Source organism: Mus caroli, unplaced genomic scaffold, assembly GCF_978045245.1.
Source record: "Mus caroli unplaced genomic scaffold, Mus_caroli_1 scaffold_5, whole genome shotgun sequence".
In the NCBI taxonomy this organism is placed as follows: domain Eukaryota; kingdom Metazoa; phylum Chordata; class Mammalia; order Rodentia; family Muridae; genus Mus; species Mus caroli.
Genome location: NW_028227260.1, coordinates 117916471 through 117942039, shown reverse-complemented (window position 1 = coordinate 117942039; position 25569 = coordinate 117916471). Strand labels below are relative to the sequence as shown.

Sequence of the window (25569 nt, the reverse complement as noted above, 5' to 3'; positions counted from 1 at the left end):
ATGTCCCTCTTGCACATCTGGGGTACAATCTGGTCAGGGTGAGGAGGGAGAGGTCACAATAGAGGACAGAACAATGTATGGGGAATTGCAAGCTCACTGTGACATCTGACAACCTTCTGTGATATTAAATGGCTACTGACTGTCACGCAGTAACATCACCCTACAGAAGGAGACCTTGTTGTGAGGAATAGCCTCTGAGGGTGCCAAACACCAGAGAAACTTGAGGCTCCCGGGACCAATGGGACTGATTTTAGCCATAATGCACAGAGAAGAGGGGATAGAACCTGTCTAGACCACCTCCAGTAGATAGGAAATGCCCCTGGTCAAGGGGTGGGGCAGCCCACACATCTCAAAGTTTTGAACCCAGAAATGTTCCTGTCCAAAGGAAGTACAGGAACAAAAAATGAAACAGAGACTGAAGGAAGGGCCAACAGGGAATGCCCCACCTGGCAATACATCATGTCTGCAGACACCAAACCCAACTCTGTTGCTGTGGTCAAGAGACACTTACTGACAGGAACCGGGTATGACAGTTCCTGGGGATGTCCAGCCAGCAACTGAGCAATGCAAATGGGGATGCTTGGAGCCACCCATCAGGATGAACTCAGGGAACCTGGTGAGGGAGCTGGCAGAAGGACTGGAGGAGCTGAGGGGAATTGCAACCCTACTGGAAGAACAACATAGGCTGGCCTGACTATCCCAGAAACTAGACCACCAACCAAGGAGTGGACTGGGAAGGATCCATGGCTCCAGATACATATGTGTCAGAGGATGGACTTGCCTGACAGCAATGGGAGGGTCCTGGGGAGGTTTAATGCTACAGAGTAAGGGGATGTTGCAGTGGTAGGGCAGTAGAGTGTGGGAGGGTGGGGGTGAACACTCATACAGACAAAGAGGAGGGGGTTGGCAGATGTGGGATAGGGAATTGTTGGAGGGGTAATTGGGAAGTGGGATATCCTTGGATGGGTGTGTGTGTGGAGTAACCAGGAATTGGGAAAGCATCTGAGATGTAAATGAATGGAACAATTAATAAAAATAAGTTAATTAGTTAATTATTAAATACACAAATGCAGCTCTTTGACCAGGGCCACCCCTACCATATGAATCCAGAAGACACATGAGGCAAATAAACCCGAGAATCTATTTATTTCACATACAAGTGCTTAGGGAATAAAGATGCAATAACACTTTGGTGGAAGAAAGCAAGTGGCTCCTGGTCAAGGGTGATACACTACGGCTCCTGTGCCATCTTCAGAGAGAGGTGGATTGGGCCCTGGGTGGGGTATCACCATTCATCCTTGACTGACTTTGTCCTCTCCTGAACTGCACTCTCCTCTGCTTAAACCATCTCTACAATGAGAGGGAACAGGGATTAGTTCTGTATCATAATGAGGATTATACATCAGAAACCACATCATATAATATTTGTTGCCCTCTATACTTTACATCAAAAGAATTTATATTAATATTATCTTGCTCAGAAGACCCTGGTGTCTCACTGCTGTAATTCTGTGAGGGGCTGAAGGCCTGGTAGTGAGTGCAGGGCTTGCCTTGAATGTGGGAGGGAGCCCCAGGCTTCTGGCCCCAGCATTGCAAAATAGTTCCCGGACAATCAACCAAGCACTGCACACCTGGTTTCTGTCTCTACTCTGGAGCCCTCTGAAGTTTCTTATCAGCACTTTCGGGCAGATGCACCTCTGTGGTCACGAGCGTTATCTTGATGGCTGTCCTTATCTGCATGGCTTCAGTAGGTACTAGCCTGAGGACCAGCCTTTTAGAATGTGTCCTTCCTACATTCCCACACTCCAGGTCCCTGTTTAACTTCAGCTTTCTGGGTGCTGAGCTCTGCCTGGGAACTTCCATACATTAAAATTGCCCCTGCAAGGTACATTCCATGTGAATTGTGCCCAGTCTGCATAGTTAGCCTTCTGAATTTATTTTCTACCAACAAAGACCACAGGTCTGAAAAATTATTTTGAGGAACCTGTTGAAATGGCCCAAAATTTAAGAGCACTCATGGATTGGCAGGATTAATATAGTCAAAATGGCTATCCTGCCAAAAGCAATCTACAGATTCAATGCAATCCCCACCATAATCCCAACTCAATTCTTCACTGAAATAAAAGGGGCAATTTGCAAATTCATCTGGAAAAATAAAAAAAAAAAAACCTAGGATAGCTAAAACTATTCTCAACAATAAAAGAACCTCTGGTGAAATCACCATGCCTGACATTAAGCTGTACTACAGAGCAATTATGATAAAAACTGCATGGTAGTGGTACAGTGACAGACAGGTAGATCAATGGAATAGAATTGAAGACCCAGAAATGAATCCACACACCTATGGTCACTTGATCTTTAAAACCATCCAGTGGAAAAAAAGACAGCATTTTCAACATATGGTGCTGGCACAACTGGCGGTTATCATGTAGAAGAATGCGAATTGATCCATTCCTATCTCCTTGTACTAAGGTCAAATCTAAGTGGATCAAGGAACTCCACATAAAACCAGAGACAGTGAAACTTATAGAGGAGAAAGTGGGGAAAAGCCTCGAAGATATGGGCACAGGGGAAAAATTCCTGAACAGAACAGCAATGGCTTGTGCTGTAAGATCAAGAATCGACAAATGGCACGTCATAAAATTGCAAAGCTTCTGTAAAAAGAAAGACACTGTCAACAAGACAAAAAGGCCAGATTGGGAAAGGATTTTTACCATTGGTAAATATGATAATGGACTAATATCCAATATATACAAAGAACTCAAGAAGCTGGACTCCAGAAATTCAAATAACCCCCATTAAAAATGGGGTTCAGAGCTAAACAAAGAGTTCTCAACTGAGGAATATCGAATGGCTGAGAAGCACCTGAAAAAAATGTTCAACATCCTTAATCATCAGGGAAATGCAAATCAAAACAAATTTGAGATTCCACCTCAAACCAGTCAGAATAGCTAAGATAAAAAATTCAGGTGACAGCAGATGCTGGTGAGGATGTGGAGAAAGAGGAACACTCCTCCATTGCTGGTGGGATTGCAAGCTGGTACAACCACTCTGGAAATCAGTTTGGCAGTTCCTCAGAAAACTGGACATTGTACTACTGGTAGATCCCGCAATACTTCTTCTGGGCATATACCCAGAAGAAGTTCCAACTGGTAATAAGGACACATGGTCCACTATGTTCATAGTAGCCTTACTTTTAATAGCCAGAAACTGGAAAGAACCCAGATGTCTGTCAACAGAGGAATGGATACAGAAAATGTGGTAATTTACACAATGGAGTACTACTCAGCTATTAAAAACAATGGATTTATGAAATTCTTGGACAAATGGATGTATCTGGAGGATATCATCCTTAATGAGGTAACCCAATCACAAAAGAAGTCATTAGATATGTACTCACTGATAGGGGGATATTAGCCCAGAAACATAGAACACCCAAGATACAATTTGCAAAACACAAGAAAATCAAGAAGAGAGAAGACCAATGGGTGAATACTTCATTCCTCCTTAGAATAAGGGAAAAATACTCATGAAAGCAGTTATAGAGACAAAGTTTGGAGTCAAGACGAAAGGATGAACTATCTAGAGAATTCTCCACCTGGGGATCCATCCCATAATCAGTCACCAAACCCAGACACTATTGCATATGCCAGAAAGATTTTGCTGAAGGGACCCTGTTATAGCTGTCTCGTATGAGGCTATGCCAGTGCCTGGCAAATACAGAAGTGGATGCTCACAGTCATCTATAAGATAAAACACAGGGCCCCCAATGGAGAAGCTAGAGAAAGCACACAAGGAGCTGAAGGGGTCTGCAACCCTATAGCTGGAACAATATGAACTAACCAGTACCCCCAGAGCTTGTATCTCTAGCTGCATATGTAGCAGAAGATGGCCTAGTCGGCCATCACTGGGAAGAGAGGCCCCTTGGTATTGCAAACTTTATATGCCCCACTACAGGGGAAACCCAGGGCCAAGAAGTGTGAGTGGGTGGGTAGGGGAGCAGGGCAGATAGAAGGTATAGGGAACTTTTAGGATAGCATTTGAAATAAAGAAAATATCTATTAGTATCTATTACATATCTATTGATAATAAAAAAAGAAAAAAAATTTAAGAGCAGCTGGGGCTCCACAGAACCCAAATTCCATTCCCAGAAAGCATGGCTCCAGGCTCACAATGACTTGCAACTCCAACTATGGGGATCCAGAATCTTCTCATGACATCCATAGATACACAAATATGTGGTTGGCAGACACACACACACACACACACACACACACACACACACACACACACATAGAGAGAGAGAGAGAGAGTTTAAAAGAACTGTATAAAATTAGTCATTTTGATATACAGTGACACAAAATGAACAGTGTAACTTCAGGAACAGAACAACCATGTCTGAGCCCTGAAGGAAGTTCTCCAGTGGCTGGGATGTCAAATGGCTTTTTCTTTCTTACTCACCTGCAACTTGGCCTCAGTCACACCCATTCCCCTTGCCAGCTGTTTTCTGAGACAAAAAATGACAGATATTCAATATTTGGCACCACAGATGAAGTAAAGCATAAAGGTCAGTTTATAGTTAAGAAAATATTTGTCTCAATCTCCTACCCTCTAGGACACTCAATTTGTACAAGTGAGTGTGATTCATTAGCAGGGTACTATCAATACACATAAAAACCTAAGCCCATATCTAATAACACACTTGAAAAACACTAATGTAGACAGAGAAAATGCTCTTAATACTGGCTGTGGTGGAGCTTAAAGCTGTCTCAAATGAACACAATACAAAGAAGATCAACAGAAACAAGTGCACATGGGAAAACCCTGTGTGAAGGACTCTGCAATGGTGAAAGGAGAAATGGAAAGAAAAGAGGATTATTTCATGGAGATCATATGAGGACTCTATCATCCACTGAGCACATGATGATGTCCAGCATGCTGATCATCAGGAAAACTACATGCTACATTGCTTCATTTACTGTGTGAGTGCATGAGTGCGTGTGCATTTGTGCAGCTGTGTGTGTGTGGGGGCGGGCACATGCACACACTTGCCTGTGGCCACAGTGTACTTGTGAAGATCAGAGCAAGCCTTGATGGCTTGGTCTCAGGCTAGCAGGACCTTTTAAGTGCTGATCCACCTCACTAGTCCCGAGAATTAAAATGATAAATCAAGCCAGACACAAAAGAAATGTTACAAAATCTCTCAGAGCTGGCCATACAGTTCCAAATTCCCAGCAGGAGGGAGACAGAAAGAAGGGGTCCCTGCAAGTTTCAGGCTATCCCTGGTACAGTTGGGAGACCCCACAGGACACAATCAGAAGGAAAGAGATGCAAAGCAAACAAAACAAAACAAAACAAAACAAAACAAAACAAAACAAAACAAAACAAAACAAAAACCCAACAAATCAAAAAAGAAAACCTAGGCCTAAAGGAGCAGCAGAAACCCTCCTGGCAGTGGACTGTAGTCTCATAACTAACGATGACCTTGAATGACCTCTTCCTTCACCTTGAAGTACTGGGGCACAGACATGCCTGGTCTGATAAGCAAGTTATTTTTCTCTGTTGACTTAGGGTTCCTATCTGCAGATTGGGCCTGCAGAACTCACCACCATAGCCCATGCTTGGCCTTCTGGGTGCTGAGACCACAGGCAGAAGCCACCATACCCAACACTGGCTTATCTTTAGGGACAATAGTCTTTAGGCAGGGCACACAATTTTCAGAAACTACTAAAACCAGTAGTAAAGAGAAAGGTCCTGCCGATGTGTTTATATTAGGAAAGAGAGAGAAATATGCACGATACAAAGATGTATTAGCACATTGAGTGACTGTCACCACGTGTCATCCCAACCACCTCTCGGGCTTCTGAGGCCTGTCCTAACAGGGCCTCACCTGGATCAGCAGACACTGACAAAGGTTTTACTTGCTCCAAGTAGATACTACAAGCTGCACAGCCTTTAGCATAGCTCCCACTCCCATCCCAGAGCCCTGGGACAGCAAGACAGGGTCTGGCAGGCTGAATGACTGCTCTTAGTTTTAGCCTTAGTTCTAGAAGGCAATGTGGAGGTAGGCAAGATTACTCAGCTGATAATCCTGCTTGCAGCAGAGCCTGATTTTGAGCCCAGGGCCCAGAGTGGAAGAAGAGGAGCCAGTCCGTTAGCGCTGGCCCCTGACATCCAAACATGAGGCACACATCTTGCCTCCACCCCGGTGAAAAAAAAAACTCAGGGAATAAAAAAAACACTTAAAATGTAATTTAAAGTTTCTAATAAATGAAGACAAGAAGGACAGCTGCCAGAGGGTCAGAGGCCTCTCTGTAGCAGCTTGCTCCCTCCTTAAAGCACTGACACCACACGATGCTTACCTGTTTTCAGCAAGGAGATAGTGGTTTCTCTGGAAAATCCTTTCCAGCTCCTGCAGCTGTGTCTCTGTAAATCTGTCCCGGAGTGGACGATGAGGCACCAGCACTGGCACAGGCTGTACAGTGGACACCGAAACCGGCCGTATGTGGGGTACTGCAATTGGTATGGGCGGGACACAGGCCATCGGGTCTGATGTAGGCAGTTCACCAGGCACTGGCATACGTGGTATGCTAGTCTCGTTAACTGCTCTATGTTGTGCACTGGACACAGGAGCTGGCATAGGCTGTGCTTGAGGTATGTCGATTTGCATAGGTTGCATGTGGGGCACAGTAACAGGCATAGACTGTGCCTGTGGCACAGGGAAAGGCAAAGGTTGTACATGGGGCACAGGAAGTGGTATAGGATGTGCATGAGGCACAGTGATTGGCCCAGGCTGTACCTGGGGCACAGGAACAGGCACAGGCAATGCCTGAGGCACATGAGTTGGCATAGACTGTACATGGTGAAAAGGAACAGGCACAGGTTGTACATGGGGCACAGGAAAAGGTATAGGATGTGCGTGAGGCACAGTGATTGGCCCAGGCTGTACCTGGGGCATAGGAACAGGCATAGGCAGTGCCTGGGGCACATGAGTTGGCATAGACTTTACATGGTGCAAAGGATCAGGCAAAGGTTGTACATGGGGCAGAGAAAAGGCCATAGGTTGTACATGAGGCACAGGAATGGGCATGGGTTGGACCCGGGGCACACTGATTGGCATAGGTTGCTCATGGGGCCCAGGAATAGACTGGGGCTGCGGAACACTGATTTGCATACACCGCACATGGGACACAGTAATGGGCACAGGATGTACACCGGGCACCTTTAGAGACACAGACTGTCCCCGGGATCGGGATCCCACACGCTGCCTCCGCTGGACAGGAGGCACCAGCACTGGCACAGGGTGCACGTCCTCGGTGCCCCATCTACACTCAGGGACCCGTTTCTGAGGCCGACGCTCATTTTTCTGGCTACTGCTGCTGGCACCCTCTTGGGTCCAGTCACCCCTGACGCCAGAGGTGTCTACAGCAGAAGGACTGTCTCCATTCTCCCCCTCTCTCCCCAGTTCCCCTGGTCCTTGTATTCCGCCCCATTCTGCTGCTGAGGCTCCCAGCCCAGGGGACGACTGGTCACACGAATCTTCCCCATTTCTTTCCTTGCCACCCGGCAAGACCAGGGGGGCTTTCACACCTGAAAGTGAGGACACAGAAAGATCAGGTGACAGGAACTAGGGTGGGGCAAAGTTCCATGAGGTCAAGTCAGGTGTACAGAGCCTCTCGAGTCACCTCTGAGGGACACTCCTTCCCTCGGGGATGTGGCCAACCCACACCCCTAGCCTGCACTGACCCTTCTGCTTCTCCTCCTTAGGCGCCACATGGGTTGGGTAGGTGGGGTTTCCATGCTCCATGACCTGGAGCCTATCAAAGTCGCTGGACATCCGCAGCCCCTCAAGCTTCTTCAGTCTCTGTGCTGGAGCCCCCTAGAGTTCCGGGAGGAGGGAGCTCCTATCTAGCCCAGGGGAAAAGACCCCGCTTGTCTTATCCAATCAGGGCGACCCTTCCTGACTTCCGGAACAGTTGCTATGGGTTGAGCCTCTGAAGAAGAAAACTGAGAGCTCTTTGGAGCTGCACTGAATATGATGTAATTGTAGGCCGGGGCGAGTGAGGTGTCGATGGAGCCTTCCAGGTTGCAACTTGGTGGGGCCTTTTGCCCTGCTGAGGTAACTTCCTCAGGAAGTTAACCGTTTAACTGGAAGTAACCATCGATCCCTTGGTTGCTTTTGAAGCCTGTGCAGAAAATCTCTCTCGGTCTAGGAACAGTGATTGGGTCCCTAGGCCATGGCTCAGACTGTGCTTATCTGGGAGGTTCTTCCTTAGGGCTTTCGCAGAAAGTGAAGCTCACATAGTGTATCGTGCTTCCATGTTGGCCTTTAAGGGGGGCTTGGCAGAATTGCAGGCCTTGCTGGTTCAGCAGCCAGAGCAGAGGACTCACCTTTGGAAGGGGCTACTGGGTGGGGGATGGAGATGGGGTGTAGCAGAGAGGGGACTCCAGGCTTTTGAGTAGTACTGTCAGGTTTTGATAAGTTCTGGTAAAAACTGCGAGAATTTTCATATGTGCGCTGAACTTCCTCACGATTGTTTTGAACACACACACACACACGCATGCACACACACCACGCACATGCACACACACACAAGCATGCACATGCACACATACACACTGAAAGGTCAAAGTGTCAAGAGCAGGCTTTTGTGCCTTGGTCTCCATCCCAGAACTGTCAGTCAAGTAGCCCCTTCACTGGCCTGCGGTTAGTCTGATACCATGGCAACCACCTTTTCCCAACATGCTCTGGTCACTATAAGACTAGAAAGGCATAAATATCTAGCATATGCACATCCAGTTCATTATTTGGTTTGGGAATATTTCGTAGCCCTAGTGCCGGAATAAGAGTTTGTCCCTCATCCATAGGCTAACCTCAGAGTTCTGGTAAACTCACTCAGGGGCAAATCTGCACAGGCATGTTTCCTGTCCTTTCCTGTCTTTCTGTGGATAATGTGCAACTAGTCTCGATAAGGTGTTCAGGGGCTGAACATGTTTGTCTTTCTCATTGTGCCCAACTTTGGGAAGACCCCCCATTTAGGGCCCAAGACTGTACCCCATAGGCAGCGTGCTTGTCTAGCATGCATATAGCCCTGCCTTAGATTCTTCCGACTGCTGAAAGCCACTGGCTTTCCATCTCAGTGATGCAGGTTACATGATGACCCAAGAATCAGAAGCAACTGTGGAGAGATGGGCTTAAGCTCCATGTCACTCACAGCACACTTTCTCAAAGCAACTGTAGCAATACCACATTCGTTTCTATCAATCAGTTCTGATGTCTCTATTTTTTTCTGTAAAACAAAAAGTTACAGAGTTTATTCAATTCCTAAGTTTCAGAGATGATATACAAATACATTTTGTCTGCTCAGGGTTAAGAGAAAAGCGAAGGAATCCTGCCCCCCTTCATCCAGCACAGGATAGGGTCTCCTGTTACTTTTGAGTTGAACTTTTACCTGCCTGCTCCCCTGAATCCCGAGACTGGCCTTGAGGAAGTTGCAGACCAACCATCTTACTGAACTCATGAGCTAGGGAAGGGGCAGTACTGAAGGAAAACTCACCATCAGCCTATGGGGACAACTGGGACTTCCATGAGCTTGTATCTGCACCCTCATGGTCAGAACAGGGGTGTGGTCTGCAGTAGTGAGAGGTGCAAGCTCCTTGCCTGCTAATAATGTGAGCCACAGAAACAGCTGTGATGTGCTGGGGCCACCGAAGGTGACACATGCATGCTGCCTCCAACAGGAAGACCTCTTTGCCAATCTGTTTGCATCTCATTTAGGGAATGGTTTGCATCTACATGCCACAGTCAGAAGGAAATATACAGAAATTTTGTTCTTTATTGTTGCTGTGGTGGGAATGGAGACAGAGAAAGGTGGCTTTCCCTCATGAATGGTAAAACTGTGACTGCACACAGCCCATCTCCCTGTGGCTCCTGGAGGTTTGGTCCCCTAGGGCTCCTCTGGGTCCATCATGCAAATGTGGTCCTGGATCCCACCTGCTGTGCTGCTGAGCATTGCTTTCTTCTCCCTGGCCCTCTGTTTGGCTCTCCTGTTGTTAAACCACATCTGAAAGCAGAGGAGAACAGGCAATGTCTCAGCATGCTGAGTGTTTTGCTGACAAGGCCACAGCTATATCAGTCAGTGGCATTCAAACCCACATAGCAGAAGCTGTGTGGAGAAGCACAGACTCCTTGGACTGCCACAGGCAGGGTGGGTTCAGTGTTGGAGACCATGGCTTCAATCTACGTAACCTTGCCTTCTACACACAAACCTGAAAAACCTACAGCACCCATCACTAGTTTACACAGAGTCACAGCAAGCCTGCTCCTGCAGACCACACATGGACAGCAGCAGTTATGGGCTCAGTTCTGGAACAGACTGAGCAGGACATTAAATGGATTTCCGAAGTGTCCTTTTGCTGGTACCATATTCACCCATGTTGTTTGGCCTCTCATAAATTCAATATTGCTGGTTCTGTTTGTTTGGTTCATTAGACAAGTTTTCCAGGGCATTTACTCTTGCCCTCTCCTCATGCCGTTGGGACAGACAACATCTGAATGTAAATCGATCCTCTAAGTTACTCTACAGTGCTGCCTTATGCAAACTCATAACGGAGCAGGAGCCACTGCCACAAGGGCTGCTAAGCTCTATTCCAGGTCAGTCTGGCCTTACCACACATCACTCATTCTTACCCAGGGCTCTATGGGCAGATTCTTCACTTGCCCCAATAGTTAGTGATTATTCTTTATTTAGTTAAGTGTGTGGGATGGATTGATTCTTAGGAACTTAATGCAGCTGAAGGCTTTAATGGCCCTGTTCCATCCTACGTTAACTAGATGATCTACAAGAGCATCCTTGGTTTCAGCATGACTCCACTGAAGTCACCTGTAAAGGACAACGGTGTGGAGGCAGTTTAAAAGGAAGTACTGGGTAAACATATAGGAGCGCACAGGCGGGGATTCTGCATGTGCACAATTACAGAGTCTATGCTGTGTAAATACCTTGGATTCACAGAAAGAATGTAAGCAGCATATGATGGCTTTGCCTTTCTGTTTCCTCCAGGAAGTCAGGTACCCTCGAGACCTGGTGAAGAGCACTAGCTGGGGTGGAGTAAGTCTGCCTTCTGATCATGAAGCCAGTGACTTCCATCAAAGGAAGAGAGAAAGCACACACCTATTGTAGAACACACAGGACAACTCCACCCAATACCCCAAGCAAGATCTAGATGGAATGACTGCCCTGCACCTTGCTTTCTAGGATCTCCTGACCTGCACCTTGGCTTCAGGCCCATCCATGCTTCTGGCAAGCACCCCTCTGTGTAGAGAAAGCCACAAATCTTCTGCTATCAAGGTTACTTTCAATTGTAACATACTTTTCAAGTAAGAATTTGGGACTAAGTATTAATACCTCCCATACTTCATCTAATCCATCTCATATACCAAGAGATACCTATATCCCACTTTATATACCCACAGTATCGTTCATCTCTCTCATTTGAAGAGTATTGGAGTTAAGGAAACAGGAAATCAAGAAAAGCTTTATGAAGGCAGGTGTATCGGAGTTTAGCCTCTAAGGATGAAGTAAGCTTTTAACTCCTGAGCAGAAAATTGGGGAAATTTTTTTCTAGAGATGGGCAATAACTCACAGGAAGAATATACCTGAGTCTCCACTTCAGTGAGCACAGAAATACGTGGAGAGCATACTAACAATCCCCAAATTCTGATTCTGTAGCTCCGAATGCACCCTAGGATGAAAGTGATTCAGGGGTCACATGTCATGCTTTGGGAAACACTGGTATGCAGAGCTACTTATTCCACATAAAGAACTTGTTTTGTTTTTCTCCTGTTCAGTTGACTTTCTACCTGGTCAGTTTTCCCTAATGCTGGACTTCCAGGGGGCAGTGCTCGACTCTGGGCCTGTCAGCTGTGATGTCTAACATGTCCAGTACTTTACTCAGTCTCACCTGGTCAGGAAGGCAGACTCAGCCAGTTATGGACATTAGTCCCAATTTTTTTATTTGGAAAAATGCTACACATTGAAAGCAAATGGTGATAAACACCAGCATGCCCTTTATCTATAAATTGTTAACATTTGACATTTACTTAAATGCTTTCTGTTATAGACATATACAGGTAACATACACACATATGTATTTAGTTGTAGAATTTGATTATGTCAGAAATGAGGCACACAATTTGATAATGGGCAAAGATACATGGAAGACTCCACCCAAATAGACAGATAGCAAGCTAAGAGAATCAGAGTAACACCCTGTGGAATTATTTCTATCTATTATGAATTTTTCCAGTCAATAGCGAGAAAAATGTAAGAGGCGGTTAGCAGGCCAGAAATAAACTATTTTCTTTTCTCTTGTATTTTCAGACAGACACACAAGTCAAGAAAAGGAACCTGGAGTTAACTTGCTCAGGACCCTCCTTACCATGTAGATCAGTAGTTCTTAAATTGTGGGTTGTGCTCACCTGAGGAATACCGAATGGCAGAGAAGCACCTGAAAAAATGTTCAACATCCTTAATCATCAGGGAAATGCAAATCAAAACAACCCTGAGATTCCACCTCACACCAGTCAGAATGGCTAAGATCAAAAATTCAGGTGACAGCAGATGCTGGCGAGGATGTGGAGAAAGAGGAACACTCCTCCATTGTTGGTGGGATTGCAAGCTTGTACAACCACTCTGGAAATCAGTCTGGCGGTTCCTCAGAAAATTGGACATAGTACTACCGGAGGATCCAGCAATACCTCTCCTGGGCATATATCCAGAAGATGTCCCAACCGGTAAGAAGGACACATGCTCCACTATGTTCATAGCAGCCCTATTTATAATAGCCAGAAGCTGGAAAGAACCCAGATGCCCCTCAACAGAGGAATGGATACAGAAATTATGGTACATTTACACAATGGAGTACTACTCAGCTATTAAAAAGAATGAATTTATGAAATTCCTAGCCAAATGGATGGACCTGGAAGGCATCATCTTGAGTGAGGTAATACAATCACAAAGGAACTCACACAATATGTATTCACTGATAAGTGGATATTAGCCCAAAACTTAGGATACCCAAGATATAAGATACAATTTGCTAAACGCATGAAACTCAAGAAGAATGAAGACCAAAGTGTGGACAATATGCCCTTTCTTAGAATTGGGAACAAAACACCCATGGAAGGAGTTACAGAGACAAAGTTTCGAGCTGTGATGAAAGGATGAACCATCTAGAGACTGCCATATCCAGGGATCCATCCCATAATCAGCTTGCAAACGCTGACACCATTGCATACACTAGCAAGATTTTGCTGAAAGGACCCAAATATAGCTGTCTCTTGTGAGACTATGCAGGGGCCTAGCAAACACAGGAGTGGATGCTCACAGTCAGCTATTGGATGTATCACAGGGCTCCCAATGGAGAAGCTAGAGAAAGTACCCAAGGAGCTAAAGGGATCTGCAACCCTATTGTTGGAACAACATGATGTACTAACCAGAACCCCGGAGCTCTTGTCTCTAGCTGCATATGTATCAAAAGATGGCCTAGTCGGCCATCACTGGAAAGAGAGGCCCATTGGACTTGCAAACTTTATATGCCCCAATATAGGGGAATGCCAGGGCCAAAAGAATGGGAATGGGTGGGTAGGGAAGTGGGGGGCGGTATGGGGGACTTTTGGGATAGCATTGGAAATGTAATTGAGGAAAATATGTAATAAAAAAATTGTGGGTTGTGATCGTTTTAGGGTTGAATGACCCTTTCACAGGCCTAAGATCATTGGAAAACACAGATATTATGATTCATAGAGTAGCAAAATTACAGTTATGAAGTATCAATAAAAATAATTTTATGGTTGGAGGTCACCACAACATGGGGCACTGTATTAAAGGGTCACAGCATTAAAGAAGGCTGAAAGCCACTGGTTATAGATGTTTGTGACCCCCCCAGAGCCCACCTTTTCTATCTCTAGTCCTCCTTGACTAGTTTGGTGTGGAGGAAACCCTATTCCCTTTCTGAACTTATATTTTTCCCACCACCTCTGGCTTCAACTGAAGTAGAACCCAGCCTAGAGAATCTATTCTCCAATGACCCAATTATCCTCTTTGCATGCAGTGTCAATAGCTGCTGAAGGAGCTCAAGGAGAAGATAGCAAAGGCTAGGGGAACTTCCGTAATCCCCACAATTTTGCAGTACACCAGTCCTTAAACATCCCAGATGTTTCCTTGACCCCCACCTTTCTGGATGGAAACATTACACAGAAGAGGACTGATTTATCTTGCTGTTTGCCCTTGACTTTCTGACTTCTTGGATATCCTGGACAGGCTCTGCCATAATCAAAGAGTCTTTGTCCTAAGGCTCTTATCATCCACCTCCTTGGAACTCCCCTCTGAATTTGCCAACATCCAGGGTATGGAAAGGAATTCTAGCACAGGGCTGCTATAACTGCAGTGTAATGTTGGCCCAGTCACTTAATCTCCTCAGGCCTCGGTGTCCTCAGAGGGCTATTGCGAGGGTGGCATGCAATCATTTTGATGAAAATCCTAAACAAATCATCAGGCCTTCTGGTGGAACAGTCCTTTGGGAACATGATAAATGAAAATGGCCTCATTTCTCCACGGTCTCCTGTTTCCTCTCTCTCCAGCCCCAGGATGGCAGCTGTTTCTCTAGCTCTAGTGAACAAAGAGATAAAAAGGATTTGTAAACAATGAGAGGAAGAGACCTAAATAAACAATGGGGAGGCTTGGAACACCTGAGATTAGAAATAGCAACTGAAACTTCTTACACAACTAATTGAAGGATTAGAAATCAGTGGAAATTGTCATCTTGGGATCCTACCACTCAAGTGTCTCAGAACAGATGAATAAAGGCAAGTGTTTTTAATGTAGGGTTTGGGCAGCATTCCTCAAATTGCTAAAAACTAGTTCTTTATTTATAAAGTGTCTAAGGTGTTCCAGTCGTACCATCATATAACTCTACCTGGCACAATCCTGACTCTCATGAGAAACAGAGTTCCAGAAAAGATCATGATTAAACAGGAAAAGTGTTCCTGCTAACCTAGAATAAATAAAGTTGTTCTGTTTGTTCCGAATAGGTCACCCATTCCCCAAACTTGAAAATTGAGGTCAGGTCTAGTGGCCCATAGGTATGAAGGAAAGCTCAGGGTAGAATGTCATCAAATGTTAACCCCAGCAACTCCTGAAACAACATCACCCTGGGTAAAGCATGTGCATGCCAGAGCTAAAGAGCTCTGGGTACAATTCTTAGACATTTCACCTTGTGACAGAGGGGAGGTGTGAAGATGTTGAGATTTAATATGACCTGCATGCTAACAAGGTAGCTTGTCACATCTTCCCAGATGCTAGCAGAAGACATGAAACTCCCGACCTAATATCCTGAGAGATAAGCAACTGTCTCATAGCAATAGTACTGGCCAGAATATAGATTAATATCTCTTGCCCTCAAGTCCTACCAAAGTTACTCAAAAAGGAAATATCTGAACACACTGATTTTTCATATCTCTCTCTCCCTCTCTCCTTCCCTCCCTCTTTTCTTTTCTCTTCTCTTCTCTTCTCTTCTCTTCTCTTCTCTTCTCTTCTCTTCTCTTCTCTTCTCTTCTCTTCTCTTCTCTTCTTTTCTTTTCTTTTCTTTTCTTTTCATTTCTTTGCTTTTTGACACGTTTTTTTTTTTTTCTGTGTAACAGCCCTGGCTGTCCTGGAGTTCAAGCTATAGACCAGGCTGGCCTCAAACTCACAGAGACCCATCTGCCTCTGTCTCCTGAGTGCCAGGATTAAAGGAGTGTGGCCACCACTGCCCTGCCAGACAGAACATATTGGATGCTGTGTTACAGGAAAGCACCACTGACCTTTAATAAATCTGAGTCTTTCAATAGGGGCAGGAAGTATGTCTGACTTTTACTTGCTCCAGAGGGAAGCTATCTTCTAAAGATATTCACATAGACCTGACAAGGTAGGCAGGAACAGTGCCAACCACTATGAGTTTTCCTAAGATGTCCAGAAACACAGGAAACCAGTAGAAGATGGACACAGGAGAATCATCGTGAGCTAACGTTCATCTATTGACTCTCAGTTCTTCCTCATCTCTATAGCATGCATCATAATAGTACTTATCCATGGAATAATGAAGATGAAATGAATTTATACATGTTAAAGGAAGTACTAGGTGCTAAGAAGATGGTTGTTATAATTGTTTCATATTCCCATCCTCACACACTCTCTCTCCATAATTAGTACAAGGTTGCGCTTTTCCCTTTGTGGTCTTACAGTCATGCAGACAGCCTTTCCTGGCTCCCAACAAAGACTTCAGCTTATTTTTCACCACCCTTTCTCATTTATTTGCTACTTTTCATCTACACTCTGTCAGGACCAAAGTCTGGTTTAATTGGTTTCTTAAGTAATGAAGCTGTCCATTTATAAACTAAACAGTCAATAGAGCACATGCGATCATCTCTCCTGAGATATTTACTCTTTAGTTTGGGGGGCAAACAAATGAACCATATGAAATTATTGTTCATAGAGAAAGTAGACCGTTTAGAATAGAAGACCATCCTCATTTTGCTAATTTATATGTAGTGTTCCACCGAGAGAACATGGTCCGTATAGGGCCATGTCTCTCAGCACTTTTCCTTGAGGGAGTCAAACTTCACTCCTGGGCCTTAACTAGATGAAAGGTCAGTCTAAACTTGTAGGGCCTCTGAGATGTGGCACAGTGTCCAAGGAGCGGAGTCCTATTTCTTCTTAAAACAGGCAGCAACACTGGTGAGCGAAATGAAGGTCAAGGAAATAAGGCTCGTGGAATCTGCTAACGTCTTTACAGAACAGATCCCAGTAGGCTTTAGCCAGCCATCCTTCCCCTTTCTCTTATTACCTTTTCTTTCTTTCCATTTCTTTCTCTCATCCTTTCTTTGACAAGATCTCACTATGTATCTCAGGGTGGCCTCAAATCTGTAATTTTCATGCTCTGCCTTAGTTGTTCAAGTGCTGGAATTTCAGGTCTGTGCTACTACACCTGGTTTAGCAGAGCCCTTCTTTAAAACACCTATCAGAGGGATGTTTGAAAACAAATATTTTGTCTTTCATTCTTAAGGAACATATACAGTACCCCACTTTTTTTTAAAGATAGATTTTCATGTAACCCAGGTTGGCCTGGAACTCGAAATCCTTCATCCTCATTCTATCAAGTGCTGGTTTTATAGGTGTGCTGCCATGCCTGGCTACTGTCCTCATTTCTCCAGTTTATTAGTCACACAATACTTACTCTCCTAAAAACTCAGCCTCACTCCTGATAAAAAGGACTCTATACTAGGCTGTTTCTATCCTCCCTTCTCTTCAGCGAATGTTTTCTCTCTCAAGTAAGAGTATACGGACTTGGAAGGCAAGAAGTACACCTCATAACTTCTGCTCCTCCCGTTTTCAGCCAAGCCTGTATTTATTGAATGATAAAAAACAATCTGTTCCTTAACTAACTAACTAACTATATATATATATATATATATATATATATATATATATATATATGGCTAAAAAAGGAAATGATGCCATGGAATGGCATGGTGTTTACAAGCAGAATCATGGTTATTTTATTTATAAAAATTCCCAGACTTCTTTAGTCAGTCACCCTTATGGTATCAACAAAAACACTTTCTCCCAAGGAATTTCTGAGCCCAGACAGATTGGTTTACCTGTTTTCACAGATATAAAGTCAAGTGTTAAATTGGGCCAATCACATGCTAGTACAGTACTGCTAGGAATAGTAGCAAAGAAACAGTATCCCTAACTCTCACTTTAATCATTAGCTTGTCTTCTTTCTTGGGCTAATCCCCTTGATCCCAAGTCAGGAAACTTTCCAAGCATGATGTCAAAATTCTTTCTGTGCTTCATCCTGGGAGATGGGTAGGAAGCAGGTGCTGATTGACTTCTAGCAAGGGGTTGCAGAGGGGCAGAGGGACGCCCCCCCCACACCTATTATGACTTTGGTGGGGGGTCAATGGGAGAACTTGACTCTTTAGCAAGATCAGAATCTGAAAGAGCCTTCAAATATAGTGAGAAAAGGACCTTTACAAGTAGAGAAAAGGAAGAAAGTTATGATAACTATAAAATTTTGCCTGCTTACTAAATCTTGCTATTCAGTTGTAGGCATTAGAACTAAGAGTTTTGGGGAAGTCAATACTTCCTAACTTGATTCTACATAAGGATGATATAACGGAGAAAGACATAGACTTGGAAACATCTCAGTATACATAACTATGTCCAAAATTAACCTTCCAACTCCTACTGAAAATAAAAGATCCTGGCCAGGAATGATGACACAGGCCTTTAATCTCAGCACTTGGAAGGCAGAGACAGTCGGATCTTTATGATATTCAAGGCCAATCTGGTCTAAATCTGGTGCAAGTTCCAGGAAGTTAACACTACAAAGAGAGACGCTGCCTCAAAATGAATGAATGTATCTATTCCTCTATTGGGGGACATTTGGGTTCTTTCTAGCTTCTGGCTATTATAAATAAGGCTGCTATGAACATAGTGGAGCATGTGTCCTTCTTACCAGTTGGAACATCTTCTGGATATATGCCCAGGAGAGGTATTGCAGGATCCTCCAGTAGTACTATGTCCAATTTTCTGAGGAACCACCAGAGTGATTTCCAGAGTGGTTGTACAAACTTGCAATCCCACCAGCAATGGAGGAGTGTTCCTCTTTCTCCACATCCTCGCCAGCATCTGCTGTCACCTGAATTTTTGATCTTAGCCATTCTGACTGGTGTGAGGTGGAATCTCAAGGTTGTTTTGATTTGCACTTGCATTTACACAATGGAGTACTACTCAGCTATTAAAAACAATGAATTTATGAAATTCTTGGGCAAATGGATGTATTTGGAGGATATCATCCTTACTGAGGTAACCCAATCACAAAAGAAGTCACTTGATATGCACTCACTGATAAGTGGATATTAGCCCAGGAAACTTAGAATACCCAAGATACAATTTGCAAAACACAAGAAAATCAAGAAGAACGAAGACCAAAGTGTAGATACTTCATCCCTCCTTAGAATAGTGAACAAAACACCCATGGAAGGAGTTACAGAGGCAAAGTTTGGAGCTAAGACAAAAGGATGGACCATCAAGAGACTACCCCACCCGGGGATCCATCCCATAATCAGCCACCAAACCCAGACACTATTTCATATGCCAGCAAGATTTTGCCGACAGGACCCTGATACAGCTGTCTCTTGTGAGGCTATGCCAGTGCCTGTCAAATACAGAAGTGGATGCTCACAGTCATCTATAGGATGGAACACAGGGCCCCCAATGGAGGAGCTAGAGAAAGTACCCAAGGAACTAAAGGGATCTGCAACCCTATAGGTGGAACAACAATATGAACTAACCAGTACCCCCAGAGCTCGTTTCTCTAGCTGCAAATGTAGCAGAAGATGGCCTAGTCGGCCATCATTGGGAAGAGGCTCCTCTTGGTCTTGCAAACTTTGTATGCCCCAGTACAGGGGAATGCCAGGGCCAAGAAGTGGGAGTGGGTGGGTAGGGGAGCGGGGTGAGGAGGGTATAGGGAACTTTCGGGATAGCATTTGAACTGTAAATAAAGAAAATATCTAATAAAAAAGAATGAATAAATAAATAAATAATGGCCATGAAGCACTATAGCTACAATAATTTCTCAGACATTTATCCATTTCAAATGTGTGAAAGAAACCATTTTCTTTAGAGTGTTAGGGATGCCATGCAGGGTCACACACATAAGATGCCAAAGTTCTGCTACTGAGTGGCACCTGCAGCCCTGATAACAATACATTTTAATTGGCTTTATTCAGAGCCTTTTTTGGGTCACAGAAAAATGGGGCACCAAGTAAAGATAACTCTCAGATATTCCCTGTTCTCTTCCATATCTTCCCTCACTACAAATATCCTCCATCAGAGTGGCACACTTATGACAGTTGATGGGTCCCCACTGACACATAGCTATCACCCAAAGCCTGTAGTTTACATTAGGATTTACTCTTTGACAAACGTGTAATGACACATGTCCATTTTCCACATAGTCTCATTCACAATAGTTTTATAGCTGTCAAATCCTCTGTATTCTATAGTTCATTAATCTTTCTTTCCTAACACTTAGTAACCACTGACATTTTTATGGTATCTAGTTTAACCTTTTTTTTAATGTTATATAATTAGAACCATACAGTATGTGATCTTTTCATATTATCTAAAAGATAGATATTTGTTAGTATACCTATATTTTTATGTCCATAGTTATAGGACATATTGGTCAATATAGGACTATCGTATATATTTAACTGTAAACAAATTGATACCCAAAAATGATTTTGATAGTATGAATACACTAAACCTATGCTAGCACTTAGAAAATAAAAGTGCAAAGAAGATTTAAAAATTAAAATATTACAGTTAAAATATACTTAATGTAAAAATACCAGCAAATGGATAATACAGAGACAAAGGTGAAAGATGTGGTACATACAAAAAAACAGACAGATAGACATGAATCCAAGTATACCAGTAATGCTATTGAAACTGGGTGGGGTGGCACATCCCTGGAATCACAGCACTTGGGAGGCTGAAGCAGGACAGCTTGGGCTTTAAGCAGAGGCCTTATCCCCAAAACAGTGACATCTATGGTTTTAAGCTATCCAAAAGGCAGAGGTTTCAAGAAGATTAAAAGACATAGCCAATAAATGCTTCTTCAAAAACAGTTTAGCTTCAGAAATAGAAAAATAAATTACAACTAAAAGAAAGGGAGAAGTATGCAAGAAGCAACCACTTCTTGCATAGTGGCAAAATATGGAAATACGAGGGAGACATGCTGGGAAGAAGAAGGAGTAGGAACAGGAGGAGGAAGAGGAGGAGGAGGTAGAGGAGGAGGAGGAGAAGAAGAAGAGGAGAAGAAGAGGAGGAGGAGGAGGAGGAGGACCACAGAGAGTGGGAGTGGGATAAAAGAGGGAACTAGGTATTCTTATTAGAAGAATATATTATATATGTGTATATAATTATTAAGGAATTAATATTTTTAAATAAAGTAGAACAAGGTAGATTTCAAGAAAAATACTAGAACATAAAAGACATTTATTAATTTTTTAATATTTATTTTTTATTAGATATTTTCTTCATTTACATTTCAAATGCTATCCTGAAAGTCCACTGTACCCTCCCCCTGCCCTGCTCCCCAACCCACCCACTCCCACTTCCTGGCCCTGGCATTCCCCTGTACTGGGGCATATGATCTTTGCAAGACCAAGGGCCTCTCCTCCCATTTCTGGCCTACTAGGCCATCCTCTGCTCCATATGCAACTAGAGACATAGTTCTGGGGGGTACTGGTTAGTTCATATTGTTGTTCCTCCCATAGGGTTGCAGACCCCTTTAGCTCCTTGGGTACTTTCTCTAGCTCCTTCATTACGGGTCCTGTGTTCCATCCAATAGATGATTGTGAGCATCCACTTCTGTATACCTTTCCTGGGCATATACTCAGAAGATGTTCCAACTGGTAAGAAGGACACATGCTCAACTGTGTTCATAGCAGCCTTATTTATAATAGCTAGAAGCTGGGAAGAACCCAGATGCCCCTAAACAGAGGAATGGATACGGAAAATGTGGTACATTTACACAATGGAGTACTACTACTCAGCAATTAAAAACAATGAATTTATGAAATTCTTAGGCAAATGGATGGATCTGGAGGATATCATCCTGAGTGAGGTAACCCAATCACAAAAGAACACACATGATATGCACTCACTGATAAGTGGATATTAACCCAGGAACTTAGAATACCCAAGATACAATTTTCAAAACACATGAAACTCAAGAAGGAAGACCGAAGTATGGATACTTCGTTCCTTCTTAGAAGGGGGAACAAAACACCCATGGAAGGAGTTACAGAGACAAAGTTCAGAGCTGAGATGAAAGGAAGGACATTTATTTATTTTGCATCCCGATCACAGCAGTCCCCACTCCTCTCCTCCCTACTCAACCCTCACATACCTCTCCCTTCATTACCCCCTCCCTTTCTCTGAGGAGAAGGACATGGGCACATTCTCTCCCACTGACACCAGACAAGGCAGCCCAGCTAGGGGAAAAGGATTCAGAGGCAGGTAACAGAGTCAGAGTCAGCCACTGCTTCAATTGTTATGAGACCCACATGAAGATCACGTTGCATATTTGCTACAAATGTGTAGGGGGACTAGGCCCAGCCACTGCATGCTCTTTGGTTGGTGGTTTAATTTCTGTAAGCCCCCATGGTCCCACGTTAGTTGACTCTGTAGGTCTTCTTGTGGTGTTCATGACCCCTCTGGCTTGCTCAATTCTATCCCCCCACACACACACACTTTTTCATAAGACTTCTGGGGCTTGGCTGTTGGACCAGTTTCTGTTTGGCTGTTCCTTCAGTCTCTGCTCCATCTTTATCCCTGTATTTCTTGTAGGCAAGAGAAATTTTGGTGGCTACCTCAGTCTCCATATCCCTAGCTACTAGGAGTCTCAATTAGGCTCAGCCCCCATAGACTCCCTGGAGCCTCCAGCTCATCTCTGAGATGCCCCCCAACTGATTTCCATTCCCTCTGCCAGAACTCTCCTGCCCTCCACTCTCCCACACCTGATCTCTGCCCCTCATTCCCCTCCCCATCACTGTCCCTCCTTCCTTCCACCTCCGATGTCTATTTTATACCCACTTCTGAATGAAATTTAAGCATTCACCCTATTACTTAGCTTCTTTGGGTCTGTGGATTATAGTATGGTTATCCTGTACTTTATGGCTAATATCCACTCATAAGTGACTACATACCATGCATGAAAGACACATTTTGTAATGAGAAAAGTTCAGTCACTGTAGTATATGGAAACCAAACTAAAAGTTCAAGGTTCTAGCCCTCCTCAACCCTGAAGACACCTCTGGACCACCTCTGTCTTCTATGAAGTTGTTATGAGTGTCAGTGCTTACAGCAATGGTCCAAAGGCACAAGGACAGAGAATGAGAGTGGCCAAGGCACCTGATGTGGTGCTGGTTGCCAATAACTTCTTTGATGGAAAATTAACATTTCAACCAAGAAGTCAGATAGTAAAACTTCCCTTCATCAACTTCATGAAAGTACACAGCATATCCTTTCTGAATACCTATATCAATTTCCATCTGTTGCCCATCACAGAAGCATGGAGTGGCTTCTTCAGGGTCTTGATCCAAATTATACAATATGGATGGATGTCATGAAGAAGCATAACTATCATACACACACACACATTTAGGAAACTAGGCTTTAGGCCATCACTGCATCAGTGCCTGTGTAGAAGCATGAACAAGAGATGTTGCATTCTGACTGAGACCAGAAGGCCAGCCTACAGTTAGTCTCATCCCCAATAAAAATAAAAAGGAGTGATGGAAGGTAATTGGCAAAATACTTACAAAGTGATTGATTGCCTAAGACAGGATGCAATTAGCTATACTAAACCATTTGTCCTTTACATGGGGTTGAATAGGCCACACACCCTTGCATCAAGAGCGGTTCAAAGAACCAAGGAAACATGAAAACATAATCTACCAGTGGCTTAAAAGTCACTTTTCCCCAGTAGCAGTGGACACTAATCAAAATGGGTTCTCGAGCTGCATAAAAATATGCTCATGCATAATAAACTGCAACGACATTGGTAATTACTAACTTTATTTTACTTTTGAAAATACATACTGTGAACTTCATTCAACAGCTCAGTTAATAGTATAGAGGACTGTAGGTTGAGGGAGTAAAATATGTATTATACCTTGAGGCCAATGATTACACAACTACATATTTTCAAAAATGATTTCTACTAAGACTTTATTGTTGCAGAACTCTGACAGCTTAATAGTGGACGTTTCTTTAGATAATATAGAATATGAAATATTTTAATAACTGTTGCTTATTATTTATGAACCATGATGTTTCATTTTTTATTTGTATTTGATGGGACTATTTGGTTGTATTTGATGTATTAGAACTATTTAGTGGAACATACACCCTAGATATTGCTGATTTTGCTACATTTAAAAAAATAGTGTCTGGAGAAGGGAAAGCTTCAAAAGGTTCAAAGAGAATGTGAAGTCTTCTTCCTTTTCCAGTCAGGTCCCCTTCCAAAAGACAACTATTAACACTTAACACTGTGGAACCAGGAAACTTTGGGTCTGGGAGGAGCAGGCCTGGAGCAAGTGTGGGGTCCAGGCATGTCCAAACCCAGGAAATCTTATTCTGTGGTCAGCAGGAGTAGGCTTGCTTCCCGCCCTCTGACCTGGGCCTGAATGTCCTGGTGAAGATAGCCCTGTGCTGCCCTCCTTTGCCTTACCAGAAAAGGTCACTTAACCAGTAGCCAGGCTAACCTTCCTTTCCCCTTATAAGGTCATGCAAAAGAGGCATCTCCAGTACCCTGGCCCCAGGTCAATGATATACACTCACCCCAAGACCCCTGCCCACTCCCAAAGGGTTAAATAGCCTTTGTCCCTCCCGGCCCCCCAATTAAACTGGCTGTCTGGCTGAAGCCTCTCTCCTCAGAGTCTGTTCTCACCACCAAGCTCACTAGCTGCCTGAGGTCTCATCCCTGCCCCCCACCCCAACCCCCTCCCAACCCCCCTTGTTCCCGCCTTGCTTTCTCTCTCAGACCACCAGTTATGATTGCTGGCAATCACACAGCTACAGGTGGGGAGCAGAGTGAAAACTACATTCAAACCACATTATGTGCATCCTTTTGTGGACAGTAGACATATGCCACCAAATGGACATATTCTTTATACACAGATGCACGCACACACAATCGGTAATACACTATGTTGTTTCTTCTTGCATATTTCATTCTGGTTTATCTATTTCCAATTAATAGTAGACACTGAGAAGTGAAATTGCTGAATCAAGAATAGCTATACATTTTTTTGTAGATCTTACCAAGTTACTTCTAAAGTAGTTTGGGTAGTCAGTGTTGTCACCAGCCTGACAGCAAATATTTTACTTTTAGTTATTGTGACTATCGTAGATCCAACAGTCATTAGAATTTGAAATATGGGCCAGGTGTGGTGCCACACTCCCTTTAATCCCAGCACTTGGGAGGCAGAGGCAGGCAGATTTCTGAGCTGGAGGCCAGCCTAGTCTACAGAGTGAGTTCCAGGGAAAACCAAAACAAACAAACAAACAAACAAACAAATAAAAGAATGCAGGAAGGAAGGAAGGAAGGAAGGAAGGAAGGAAGGAAGGAAGGAAGGAAGGAAGGAAGGAAGGAAGGAAGGGATATGATTAACATTCCCTGTTTGTATTTTTAGCTAATTTCTCTGTGTATTGTTAGCATTGTTTTTCTATATAATGTATGCTTTAGGTATTATCTTTTGTCAGGGAAAGAGGGAAGGGGACTGGAGAGATAGGTCAGTGATAAAGAGCACCAGCTGCTTTTCCAGAGGACTCAGGCCAATTCCCAGCACCCACACAGTGGCTCCCTGCTTGTAATTCTAGTTTCCATGGAACAATAACCCTTTCTGGCCTCCAAGGGTACCTAATACCTTGCAGTACACAGTACACA

General features: G+C 43.8%; 1 pseudogene; it reads right to left on the bottom strand.

Moving 5' to 3' along the window:
* Nucleotides 1-1231: 1231 nt before the first annotated feature.
* On the bottom strand, nt 1232-11368 carry LOC110287114 (uncharacterized; annotated as a pseudogene).
* Between the last annotated feature and the right edge of the window lie 14201 nt (nt 11369-25569).